Source organism: Diorhabda sublineata, chromosome 1, assembly GCF_026230105.1.
Source record: "Diorhabda sublineata isolate icDioSubl1.1 chromosome 1, icDioSubl1.1, whole genome shotgun sequence".
Taxonomy (NCBI): Eukaryota; Metazoa; Arthropoda; class Insecta; order Coleoptera; family Chrysomelidae; genus Diorhabda; species Diorhabda sublineata.
The window spans coordinates 35,996,328-36,010,790 of record NC_079474.1 but is presented as its reverse complement, the minus strand read 5'-3'; the positions used below and the strand labels follow the sequence as shown (position 1 = coordinate 36,010,790).

Below are 14,463 nucleotides of genomic sequence, written 5' to 3'. Positions count from 1 at the left end.
TTCAAACAGAAACGTTTTTGAACAGTCAAAACATCGAATTGATTGGTCATCCGCCGTACAGTTCTTGTTTAGCACCCAATTTTATTCAAATTCCCGCAGATCAAAAATAAAATGCGAGGTCAACGTTTTTTTACACCTGAAGAAGTTGTTCAAATCACATGTTTTGCTTGGACAATTGGTTTAAGCGAATGAAGAAGTGTCTTAATGGAGAATATTATGAAAAACAATAAAGCCATTTCAAATTTTAAATATTTGTTTTCATTTATCTATATCAACCCTCGTACATCCTCTTAGTCATGCAAACATTAACAAAAAAAATATCAACAATAAACAAACAAACAAATGAGAAAAACAATTGAAATAAAATTTACTGATTTGTAATGTTAACAGCAGCTAAAAACATCGGATTAACAAACAAATAACGAAAGCCTTTTTTTCTACTAATTTAAAATTTAAATGTAACAGTTTCACAGAAATATTTTAATATGCCCAGACTTATATAGGACTTTTTAACGAAACCAGATTGATTCCGTGGTTTCCAAATGGTGTGAAACTGCAACTTCGCAATTGATATAAGTAAAACGAGCAAAAGTATTGAACTCTTAGGTAATTTTATACTTTCGCGGTCCCATCGTTTTTTGGCTCTATAAAATCGAAAAATCATCCGATTTCGATGATCTTCGTTTTTACGGCGCCCCACTCCCAATTATCTGCAAAAGTCAAACTTAGCATGATATCATTTTTTTAATGGTGAAAATTGATTAAAATAAGTGATTTTAAGAATGTTTTTGTTCATATAACTTAATGATTACTTAATAAAAAAGGTACAAATGATTATACATGAGAAAAGGACAATTTTAAGAGAAATTATTATTTTTAATTGTAAATACATGATAAATCAACATTTTTTAATAAACTTTTTTTTAAATTTGTTCGTTTTTTGTGTAGATTATGACACAACTTCATCTGATTATTTGGAAAAAAGTTATCAATAATTATACGTGAATGAATGCATTTTCATTAACATTTGAAGCCCTGAAACCAATATAAGTTTTCATTTTTTTTATTCCCATAATCTTTCTCGTAAGTCCGCCGTAAAAACGAAGATTTTTAAAAAAAAATTCCTGGAAATCGGATGACTTTTCGATTTTCTAGAACGAAAAAACGGGGGGACCACGAAAGTATAAAATTGCCAGCTCTCTAAATGACTTGCGCACAGAATAATAAAATTTTTCAATGTAATAATATTAATATAAGTTGTATTCCAATTTATTAAGCACTCTGTGCACAAAACTCTTGGGTTCGACGCTAATGAGTTTGACACCCAAGAATCAATTGGAACAAACTTCGGTTTTACGTCAAGTGTCAAATTTGAAAACATGTCACAAATTATTTATTTATTTTTTGCTGTCTCCGAAATATGAAAGCACTTCTTTGAAACTATATTTTTTACTATTTACCTTCTTAAATCATATGCATATTTCCAATTTGTCTCTGAATCTAATTATATAAAAAAATTTTGTTTCAAGTAAACGCAAAAGTAAATCTAAACAAATCAAAATGAATTTGAAATAAATGCTCATAGAACGTCAATTGTACAGTAACGAAAACAAGTATTATAGTATTTGATATAACTAATCAACTTGTGAAATGATATCAAAATTATATCTCAACCAGAATCCCATAATCAAATTTGGCCCTCCCAGGTTTGCAAAATGTCCCATTTTTGAGCAATGTATTGAGAAAAATTAATTAAAGTACATAGCGTTCAGTGAAAAATCAAATCATAAACTAATAAAAAATTCTTTCACGTATTTTTCTCTATAATTAACTATTAACATAATTTCTGTTGTTTACAGAATATTAAAAATATTGAATTTAAATATTGATTCAAAATGAGACATAATTAATTGGGATTGGTTACTGTTTATACGGACATAATTTAGTAACATATGGTAATCAATAGACAAAATACAAATATAAAATATTTTTGTTCGTGCAATTTCAACATAATAAAAAATAGACGATAGAAATTAAAATCAATACATTTTATTATATTAAAAATACATAATAATTTTCATGTTTTGATTACAATAACTTTATAATACTGGCCAAAAATATATAAAAGAATCATTATGTAACTAGTCACTTAAATCAGTCAAATGGTTATAAGGTTCAGTATACTGGATCACTTTGTAGAATGTGGATGAAACAAAAAACTCGCTAGATATTTGTTTTGACTGCAACTCTACAGAAATAAGCAAAATTCCAAAAACTAACTTTGTGTTTAATATTCTATTTTTATGCCAACCATTATATATTTATTAAATATAATACACCTCTCTAATTTGTGCCCATGTGACATTACAAACAAATGCTATGGTTATCAATATGTAATAAATTTAATAAAATGTAGGAAAATATGTGTCAGATTTTATTGATGGGTTAGGTTCTATCAAACAAAAGGTTATTTATTCCATGACATATAACATTAACCTACTTTACAAAGACGGCCACAATTAAAGGGCACTGTAAACGGTTACACTATTAAATTCTAATTGCAGATAAAACGTAATGTATTAATATAAAAGTGGAAAATTGGATATTGAAAAACTACAAATACAATTGGAGAAAATGAAGCCATTTTGTTTACTAGATTTCTCATAATAGATGTGAATTGTATACGTTCTAAATAAGGCGGTGATGTTCATATACATTGTCTTATTGAAAATTCAAATAACTAGACCAAAAAAGCACATGAAAGAAATGATTATAGTAATGCTGGGAACATTTACATTTACAAAATTCTTTCCATAAATTGTGTCAACGTGTGTAGTTTAGCAAAATAATACCAGTGAGATTTATTTTTGTACCAAATTATCTGATTTCAACTGCCTCCTTATTTTTTGTTGCAACACATTTGTTTAAAAATGTATTAGTAGGAACTAAGTAACAAAAGAGATATTATGAAATATAAGAGAAATAGAGTCCGTTTATTTCCTGGTGAAGTAATCACAAATGAACTGTTTTTATCTGGATGTGCTATATAACCACCTCATTTGAAAGGATTTCAAATAGGATTTTTTTAATACCTAAATTAGATGAACTGCCCTTGAAGCGAGGGAACAAAATGTATTTTTAACATGATGGATATTTATTACATTCAACTTTACTGATAAGAGAATGGTTGAATGAACGCCTTACTGAAAGATCGAGAGGTATGGACCAATATTTTTTCGCTTTGATCATTTAATTTAAAAATTTTTGTATTACTTAAAACAGAAAATTTATTCGCTATCTTAGTAACTATATTATTTTTGTATATTAAATATCAATTGTCATCACTAAATCGTTTAAAATGCTCATTTAAATGCATTTTTGTACCTATTAAGTAAGTATTGCTTTTGTTAGATAAAATAAATAGATACAATTTACCTACACAAAAATAGACTTAAGATTTGTTATGTTGAGCTGAATGAGAATAAATGTGAACAGTTAATGAAACAGCCAGCACATAACTGAATGAAAAATAAAGATTATAATGTATTAATTAGTGGATAAACATAATTTATTGGAACTTGCACGGCCATAACAAATTTATCTTTGCAATTTGGGGAAATGAGACTTTTGGACTACAACCCGTATTAATACTGCCAATATCATTTAGGAAGCAAGAATACCGATAGTAAGAAATACATGAAGTAGAAATTTGTTTCTATTTGTATTAGATCTATTTTTCTGATATTTATAATATTTAAAGTATGTTCCTATTAATTAAATGGCTTACAACAATAGTAGTAGCAGATTTTTTAAAGAAAATGAATTATGTCGGCTGCACATGAGAATTATAATAAACAAGAAACTGGTTTCTAAATTTATAATCAAAACGTAAATTTTAATAAGTTTTCAGTAAACGAGATCTCATGTTACTCTCATAGGTAAATAACTACTACCTACGTAATAACGAAATCATGAATCAAAGAAGGCATTATTTAAAACAATGCACAATATCGAATATGTTACAATCCCATAGATAAAGACTTATAAATGGGATTAAAACTAAAAGATTATACAGTTATAATAGCAACAGCTGCTATTTCTACATAATTATAAAAATAAACTTACACACAAATATGGACGCCAGGAGACCAACCAGCGAAACTTGTGCTAACGAGAGGCATCAAAATGTTTTAGAAACACGCAAGTCTGTTATCGAATGCACTTTTACGTTCACAGATAGAGAGTTAGTGTTTATATCACACAATACAAATGAGAATACTTAATATCACAATTTTTTTAAAAATTTGGCGTTAATACATGTATTTTGCGGCACCACAAACTTGTTTTAACTTATTGATCCATAATTACGTGGCAGCGTTGCTTGCTAAAAACCATCAACGATAAATACCCGATCTTGTACGACGAGTAACGATCAAGAGAAAAACTGGCTAGTTTCCTCGCTTCGGTTAGGCGATGATTTGGCCTCGACCCGTTTCCAGTGTTGCCAGGTACTTCGATCGAGTAGTCTTTTATTTTAATTAAAAAATTCGAAACAGGATTTTCAAGGATAAATGTTCGAAATTTATTGAAGTTAAGCACATTAATTTGAAAACAAAACCTATCTTACTATGTATATAGAATTTTTGGCATTTACATGAATTTGCAAATATGTACTGGCAGATCTGGGGCATTTCTATTTTCAGGGCCGTCGCCATGCGGATTTCAAGGATGCATATTGAAGCAAAAAGAATTATACTACATCAAAGAAACGGATTAAGGTTGTGGCAAAAAGGCACTCTGGAATATTTTGAGATTTTATCTTGTAAATATACTTCGTTGAAGCAGAATAAAATTATACTAAACAATGTACGATATACCTACATAGAAAATGTGTTTATTTACAACGATGATGATATGTTGTAAAAATATTTTCACGTTTATTCAAACATTCAGCGACAATTTTAGAGTATTGAGTAACAAGAAATCTTTTTTTATACAGTGAGCTTCTAAAGTAAGTTCCTACTTGATAGAAAAAAACCAATATATCTTTAAAATAAGGTTTGTTGGACTTAATTAAGTATCAATAAGTAGAGTTTGTCGACCGGGTGCAATGTTTTGGAGTCTGAGCGAAACGATGTAGCCGCTAGAATTGTGGACCCGTTACAGCTCGAGATGTTTATGTTATTTTTTCTATTACCTTGTTGTAATAAATAATTGTAGAAATAGATTATTTTTAAAATGTTTTATACATAGTTATTAAAATTTCTCTCGCAATTAAACATTTAAAAAAAAATATATTTTAATCCTGATTTGGGTGCTGAAACTACCCGACTGATCCACAACTGCACTTACTTCTACAGATATTATCTTTTTTTACAAAGGACAGGCCATGTAGCTTTACAGCATGACCAGGTTACCATACATACCTTTCAATCTCATCGAAATTAGAACATTACGTAATTAATAATACTTTGCATTTCTGAAAATTTTTCTCTATAGCAAAGAAACAATTGTTTTTCATAATCGTTTTCGTTTTTATTTTTCAACATGGTCTCTTCTAAGTCTATACACTTAGTCTCTTCAAAATAAGCGTTTATATATGCAATATCATCTTCATTTGATGAAAACCTCTCCACTCCAAGTGGAGCTTCAATGTTAAAAAATAGGAACAAGTTGTTAGGGACTAGATCTGGTTAATACGGTGGGTGATCACCCAATTCGTGAATTTTAGCTATGGCGATTGCAAAGTATGAGAATGTGCGTTATCCTGATAAAAAAGCACTTTGGTTTTCTTCACATGCGATCGTTTCTTTGCAATTACTTCCTTAATTTTACCAAGCAATGATGCGTAATACTCTCCTATTATTGTTTCACCATTTTGAAGACAATATTATAAATAAACCAAAAATCGGTCGTCATCACTTTTCCTCTTTGCAATCCACTGTTCTTTCTTTGTTTCCTTGTTTTGTTTCAGGAGTGTAGTAGTAGATTCCGATGTCATCTTCAGTTGAGAATTGATGCAAACATAGAACTCACTTTACTTAAACCGACTGGAAAATGTTAGAACGCGCTTTTAATTCAAAGTGAACAAATGCGGTACCCAGCACATCTATTACTAGTCATTTTATGGCAAATGCAGGGCCGGATTAAGCTAGAGGCTTGGGGGGGCTATAGCGCCGGGCCCCAGGTCCAAGAGGGCCCCATCATTCTGTATTTTTTGATATGTTGATACCACAAATCTAACGTATTGATATTATTTTGTGAATTTTTCCGGGTTTCCGAATTCCTTGAGGGGTCCCCTCATTATTTTAGCCCCGGGCCTTATAAATCTTAATCCGGCCCTGGACAAATGCGTTCTTTTGATATACCAATGTATCTTCCATCTCTCTAACCTTAATCCGACGGTAGTTGAGTACCATTTGGTGAACTTTTTCTATTATATCACTTGTTGACGTAGTTTACAGCTGCCTTGAACGCTTGTGGTCAGTCAAGCTGATACGGGAACGTTTGAATTCGGTTGTCAAAAATTTTAGGGCGTAAATGATGGTGCAAATTACACACGTACACAATGTTTCACTACTCACTAGCTTTTACCCGCGGCTTCGCTCGCATCGAATCCATTAAATAAAGATCAGAAATATCAGAAATCATTATAAGAGAAAAGAACGAACTCTGTAGCTATATTAGAACCTGAGATATAGATCTTTGAATGTAGAAAAATTGCCAAAAACCTACAAAAATCCATAACTCCACATTTAATGTCCGCGCCTAGCTCCTCTCCAAATCAACCGATTCAAGTGTTCAAAAACTCAAAAGAAAGAAGGTGTCTCAGCGAGTTTTCTTAAACCAAAACGAAGATCGCGCGAACATATCAATTAAACGCTTTCAATAACCATTCCAAGAACGGTCCAGATTAGCAGGTCGGAACAAACCTATGATAATAAAATGTATCACCTCGAAAATCATAATTCAATTTTAATTATTGATGTATTTTCTGTAGGTATTAAAATTAGTTTTATTATAGTTAATTAATTAATAGTGAATACATGTTTACATAAATGCTCAGTTTTTATTTTATTTTAGTTCAATTAATCAATTCCTTATAATTATACGCATATTAAACAATTAGAAACGATGTTAATACATAAATTTCAATATTTAATCTTGAAATAAATGATAGTTTGAGAATAAATTAAAAAACACGCTTTTATAATTAAGTAAACAATAAAAAAATGACTTTTAATGAAATAAAAAAATAATTGTAGAGAAAATGGATGTCACTTTTCTAAAAGCTTAATATAAACATAATTTCTAATTAGTTTTATTCCAAAATTCTGTTAATTTTAAAAAAATGCATGCTTTTAGAACAGTGACATTAATTTTTTCTGTACTCACTTTATACTTACTTATAGAATTTTTAAATCAAACATTGCAATTTCACTAATAGATGGCACAACAACAAAAGATTTAAGGCCGCTTGACATGGTGCATGCAATTCCTCGAAAAATCAAAATATTACATAGACGAATATTGCATGTTATTTGATATTATGCAGGTCTCTTCCCACTGCATCATGGTGGCCACTAATCAAAATTTCAAATATAAAAGTAAACAATTTCCTAACCTCAAATCTTATTTATTATTTTGTGGGCAGTTTAAAATTGAAAATAACAAAGCTAATTAAAGTAAACAAGAAAAAAGTGGCCACTGCATCACTAGCAATAATTATACCTGCTTCTGCCTTGCTTTTGGAGTCTGATGGACATATTAGCTAGAGAATTAGACGAGAAAACAATCATAGAAAAATTAGTTGAGAATGGGTGCCAAACAAGGAATGTACGGAGGATAACCCATCAATTCGATGTTTTGACTGTTGAAAGACGTTTTTGTTTGAACTGATGTGCGTCAAAGCTCGCATTGTCGTGGTAGAGAATGATTCGTTTTCTGCAATTGGTTTCCCTAATTTTTTCCAACACTTATGGCAAACAAATGCTAGTGTACCATTTAGAATAGACCCTTCTACGTTGCTGTAATGGAACGGTGGCGAAATGTCCAGTTATTCCGAAAAAAAAACAGGCAACCATTTGCTTCGAAGTGCTTCGTGCGCGAACAACTTATGTTGGATTTGTCTCGTCTTGAAAAGCCCATACAGTCGATTGTTGTTTGGTTTTGGGTACATATGCATAGATCCACGAGTTTTTTCGAGCGTTTGTCAAATTATGAGGTATCCAATGCAAACAAATTTTTTTGACAGCCGAATGTTCATGTAATAGCAATATCAGTTTACGCAGAGCACGGATGTTTTGGAGTTTGGACGAACTTCACGAAATTAATCTTGTACGAAGTTTGACTACGATTGATTTAGGAAAAATAGGAAAATACGGTGGCTCGAGATGGTTCTTCATCACCAAAAATCAAAGCATGTTGATAGGCGCACTGCTGTTGGTTTAATCGACGGCGAAAGTTATAGAAAAACATCGCACGAAAATGTTGCCATATAATTGACCAATTGTCTCAATATCCTGTAAACAACTCAAATAGCACTCTTATGACAACACGTTATGAGGTAAGTTGATCATTAAAAATGTCGAACTTTATGATTGCAGTGTCAGATTTGACATATTCACATCAGTGTTGCCATATCTCAAAAGTTAAGTAGCAACTTTCGTATACGATAAATCATTATGTGTCATTATTTTACACTAATGCTGCGAATATACATTTGAGAAAAGTTGATCAATTGAAGAATAAATGTCTTAGGCTAAGTATAGGATACTTGCCAAGCACTCCATTACATTTAAAAAGACAATTCTTAAGTGATAGATCTATCTCCAAGAGCCAAACATGCAAGTATTATTGAAAAAATCAGTATACCAACAAGCCTTGGTATTAACAATAATATATTGGGAAAAAAGTTACGAATATTCGTAGAATGTCTCATATTATCTGATCAATACACAATAAACAAAAAAGTAATAGGTAAAACCCCAATATGGCTAACAAATTATATAGCTCATTGAACAATAGACAGCAGTAATGTCCAAAGTGCTGAAGAAATGAATACAAAATGGAAATAATATCAGTATACATTTACAGATGGATCAAACATTCATGGAAAAGTAGTTTGTGCTGTTTTTTGCACACAAAAATATATAAAAATACTTTTTATCTAGATGGTTTATTGCCTATAAATACTGCAGAACTAATGTTTAAAACAGAAAATCACTTTATTAAATTCTGGAGCTCAATCTGAAAGCAATCGCCATAGGGAAACAGATTCATTTTCACAAGGACACATGCAGGAATATCGTATAATGAAGAAGTTGACTATTTAGCAGAGCTACAGTATTTGGACTTATTAAAGAAAAACCACCGGTATCTAATATGCACAAAATTCTTGAGGCGAAATTGTTAACAAACTTACTTACTTACTAAGCGTTAAAGGGCAAATTTTACATAGCAATCCAACCAACAGCAAATAGAAAAATAGAGAAATTAAGAATAGGAGATAAACTAATCGATAACTCGTAATATCAAAAATCAAATGAAAAGGCACAAACAACAAAGCACTAACAACATATCAAATATTTTTCTGACTCTTTTGGCTGGGTCCAGTGCCATTTACTCAGGAAAAAAGAATCCTGAGAATACTTTTAAAATGTGTCAGTTTAAATATTCAAATTTGTATTGTATGTACTAACTAGATTGTACGGACGCCGCGCCTTATTTAAAATTTAACGTGCTAGTGCAATAAAGCTAAGGACTTTCTTCATGACAACACGTTCTATGTCAGATTGGACATATTCATATCAGTGTTACCATATCTCAAAACTTAAGTAGCAGCATTCGTATAAAAATTATTTATAGCTTTATTCGCCTGTATAAATCCACTTGAAGTTGTTGGAATGGACTTTATTCCAGACTTCCTTATTAAACATACCACCATCTCATACTATTATCGAGTTATTGAACAGAATATTGATGAATATGTAATTAAAAACATTGTGAATGATAATTAATTAATATTTATCTAATGTAGTTATCAACATAGATCACAGTAAGGAAGACAAAATACAAATATTTATACAATAGGGATAACAAAGATTTATATAATATATTCAGAATTCATAACATTAGGTAGTGCATTATCCATTACATCCATTATTAGATAAATAAATTAATTAGTAATTATAATACATAGTGAATGACCTTTGAGATTATCAGTTTTTTTTTTAATTGAAACACCTCCTTTTTTTTTAATTTGTGTATTTTCTTTGCTGAGCTGATTGCCAAGAAGTATCATAAGTTGATTACAATTGATAAAGGTAAACAAAAACGCTTCAATTGTTAATGCCAATTTATTATTTACAAAATATTGTTCACTAAATAATGGCAACCTGGTAATAGATTAGTCTACAATAAAACTGACCTCATTGTCAGTTGCATAGTAAAATAAACTCGTTTAACATGTAGGAATTAAACAGCATACTCAAACTGTATTTTCTACCCTCACAAGCATATGGAATTAAAACCATTTTCACCGACCACCCAAAGCGTACGACATCTACCAAATTGTTTTTACTCTATCAACTTCCCCCTCACATTTGAATCATTGATGAAACTGAACTGATGGCAAGAAGAATGACTCCGAAAATAACGGCCCAGCTTGCAAATAATTTTCAAGCTTAGTTTCAAAAAATGCATTCAAGAAACTTGGTGCTATATAGTACAAGAAATTAATTGGAAATAACAAATTTTGCTTTGGAAGAAATTTTCTTATCTATCATTGATCACTAAGTAAAGAATATTTATAACATTGTATACATTTGCCCTAAACAAGTTCAGTATAATACCGATTAAAAAAAGATCCAGTTGCCAAGCATTTTGACATGGTAAACTGACTATATTGAATATAGATCAACCTTGGTTTTTATCCAATTTTTTAATCATTAAATCACATCTAATTATCCTTGAATTTATTGTGCTAGCCAACATCTAAATATCTCAGGATCATGTAATGTTCAATATTATAATTATAACAATGTTTCAAAAAGAAAAGTTATGAATTCTAATAAAATATGTAAATACTTAATATCTTGAACAAAATAATCACCCATATCTATTTGTAAACATAGTTATCAATTTTTTTTCATACTTTAATAATAATAGATAACCTATACAAAATTTAGATAATATAACAGATATATTGCAATACAACGTTTTTAATCTCATCTCTATTATTTTGAAATGCCGCTACTCATACATTTAGGTTCACAACAATTACTTCTGATTTGCAGGGAGGCTAGATGGCTACCTATCTGATTTGGCAAAAAATTCTTTTCCTTACTTAAGGAACAGCCATGGTTTGTGTGTTGACTGTACTTCTACTTGTATTTTACATAATATTTGATTCATTGACATTTATGTATTCAAACTGACTATCCTCATATTGTTTTAAAAAAGAAAAGATCAAACAGAAATAGTACTGAAATGAAAGGCGGTTTATTTACAGTATTTCTTTTAAATAAATTCTAGGAGACTATTTATTTATTTCTTGTGTTTCTTTTTGTTCTAGAACTTTGTAGAATTTTATTTATGTGTATAAATGATTTTTGTAAACTCAGTTAGTTGATTGTAAATAAATTGTCGTAGTGAAAAGAACGAATTAGTAAACCCACGAATAGAAAGAGTGTAAAGAAATACGAAAATGAAGAAGAAGATGAAATATTCAAGTTAGATAGGATTGTGGATGATCTTATGGAACCAATAATCGATTCTTTTTCTAGTTATGATAATGAGGCAGATTCTCAGTGAATAATTATTAATTACAAAAACATTTAGAAACATAAATATTATTTATAACTTTATATAAAGTTATTTAGTGTTAACAAATAATAGGCAATGTAATAATCAATAGTTCTGGTATACTATACAATATTTATTTGTTACAAATAATAGTATGACTGAACAGTACTTGAAATCCAGAATATACCAGCATGAATATGATTGTCAAAAACATAATAAGAACAAAAAAGATAAAATAGCTCTGGCCCAGCATAATTTCACTGATGGTCACAACTTTAATTATGATTATATGAAAATTCTGTATAAAGAACATAAATATGCAAAAAGAACCATCAGCGAAATTATATACATATAACTGAATGATACAGTTAATAACCATACGAATGTGGCCAATCTTGGGGTTGAATATAACCATCTTTTGAAAGTTTGAAACAACTACTCTTTCCGGTTAATTTGATGATTTGATGATTCCAATTAGGTCATTCCAAAGCAGCAAATTAAGACAGTAATACATACATTTAACTCCTATCATACCAATCTCAAGTTTACCTAAGAGGAAGAATTATTAACAAATTATTTTTCCAAACCTTCAGCATAAGGCCGACTACTCAACTTTTATTCGAACCATCATAAGAGACATACATTAGGGGCAATAAAAGTGCTTATACACTGTTTGAACGTCTAAGTAGCCCTGAATTCTATACTGATAATAATAATAATAAAATCAGACAAATTCACAAAGTTAATGGTTACCCAAGAGAGCTAGTAAATAAGATAATCTGATACAAGTACCTCGAAACGTAAGTAAAATGGATTATTAATTTTCTTACATTAGAGGATTGCCAGAGAAACTTGGAAACTGTTTCAAAGCGCACTTATCAAATAATTGTGAGCTTGCGTTCTACCAAATAAACAACTTAGTCACACATATAAAAAACAAAATACCCAAACTCCTTCCCACGTGATATAATATACATTCTTTAGACTGCAATAAGAGTTACCTTGGTATGACTAAACAGTACTTGAAATCCAGAATAATTCAACATGAATCTGATTGTCAAGAACATAATCAGAACAAAAAAACAGCTCTGGCCCAACATCATTTCACCAATGGTGACAAGTTTAATTTTTATGATGTGAAAATTCTGGATAAGGAATATAAATTTGCAAAAAAAACCATCAGCGAAATAATATACATAAAACTGAATGATACAGTTAATAACCTTACAAATGTGGCCAATCTCGGGACTCAATGTAACCATTTTTTAAATGTTTATAAGTCAAAACCCTCTGACTGGACTAGTACTTGATGGTAATAATTAGAATAATTCCAACAGTTTTTACTGTTCATGTTTTTGTTAATATTGGAAAAGTTTAGAAGTATTCATTCACTGATAGATGTGTCTTAACAGGAAAACTATCTCTTCATGTAGAATATGTGTATATGTATTTTATCTTTTGGCTGACATCTAATAATTTGAAAAGGTATCTTGTTTGCATAGTTTTTGATATGTGTTTATACTAGTTTCTTTAAATGACTTTTTCATTATCCTTTTATACAACAATGTTCTTATTTGGTCATGTTATATAGTTTGTCAAACAGCCTTCATAAAAATTAAATAAAAGATCAAAACATTGGCATTTTAGAAAACTCATAGATAGTTTTATTTTGAGTTCTCAACCTGCAACATCATTCGAAGTTACTAATAATGTTTAATTAAAAAATTATACAAATAGTTCAATGATTAAACTATTTTTATAGTTATCAATCTGATTTATATATTCTGCTAAACTGTATCACATATAAGTAGACATTCTTTCTATACTGCTACTACTATATAAACATCCTCTTGTCTCTGAATAATGATCAGAAACGACGCAGATCTCATAATTATTTTAAAATTTGTTTAACCAACAAATACTAAACTTTTCATAACTTCATGTGCCTCCAAATTTGATAACTCTTATGAACCTCCTTACAAATGTAGTCAACGACCCTGAAATTCTTAATAGATTTAATTTTACAATTCTTTGTATTTTTTGTTTTTAATTTGTGTCTATTAGATCTATTATTATTTAGTGTGTGGTTCATCATTTCTAGACTGTATAATTTTAGTATGACTAAAATTTTATGTCATAGCTTCCAATCTAATAACTTTTTTAGTGATTTCTAGTGGTGTGATTCAAACTTCCTAAAATGGTCTTACTAGTTTAAAAATAGGGTATAGTATCAAAAAGATAATACATGATCATTTGTTTGCGTCATATTAGGCATAAGTTGAACAATACTCAATAGCACTGTCTATGGTATGTAAGACAGTCTATGGTATGTAAGACTGTGCCCAATATTGGTGTTGAATAACTATTAATATTGGCAAAGGTACTGTGTTTAAAATAACGCATTTAACGCTAAGATAGCAATCAACTTTATCTGTTTTTCAAGCAAAGTCAAATCCAACAAGAATTGTTTGCCAAAGTTCAGATCGAAACAAATGGTTGCCTTTTTTAGGGGTTTACTGTTATGTGTAAACAGTAACATTGCAGCAACGTAAATCACTGGATTTCTTACTTTTAAAAGCAATCAAAAAGATAAATTTTGTTTATAGGAAAACGTAATATATATTTTCAGTTCGTTAATTATAGCAAGCAATGATCGAA

At 29.9% G+C, this 14,463-nt stretch overlaps 1 protein-coding gene across 4 annotated transcripts in view; it reads right to left on the bottom strand.

Annotated features, from left to right (window-relative positions):
• Nucleotides 1-14,463, bottom strand: part of LOC130448732 (protein Gawky) — a 53,749-nt gene that overhangs the window by 38,755 nt on the left and 531 nt on the right. For 2 of the 4 annotated variants that reach the window (XM_056786266.1, XM_056786429.1), the window contains exon 1: nt 4,126-4,435. The exons of the other annotated variants lie outside the window; for them this stretch is intronic. The gene's annotated coding sequence lies outside the window, so the exon portion shown is untranslated. Of the gene's footprint in view, nt 1-4,125; nt 4,436-14,463 lie in introns of those variants that run through there. 4 annotated transcript variants of the gene reach the window in all.